A 260-nucleotide genomic window follows, 5' to 3' on the forward strand; every position below is an offset into this window, starting at 1 on the left:
ACATTGGCAGAGAACTGCCACAGAAGCCAGAGTCAGATGAGGATGTGGAATGAGCGTCATTCTCAGAGTTCTTATGTTTGAGACCACTTTGTCAATCCATCTCATTAAGGACCTTCCTGTTTTTCACTGATCCTCCTCTACAAAGTATGATGTCCTTCTCCAAGTACTGGTCTTTCTGGATGTTGTTGTCAGGTGCCATCGAGTCGGAACCGACTCATAGCGACCCCATGCACAGCAGAACGAAACAATGTTCGATCCTG

This window comes from Chrysochloris asiatica, unplaced genomic scaffold, assembly GCF_000296735.1.
Source record: "Chrysochloris asiatica unplaced genomic scaffold, ChrAsi1.0 scaffold00146, whole genome shotgun sequence".
Classification (NCBI taxonomy): Eukaryota; Metazoa; Chordata; class Mammalia; order Afrosoricida; family Chrysochloridae; genus Chrysochloris; species Chrysochloris asiatica.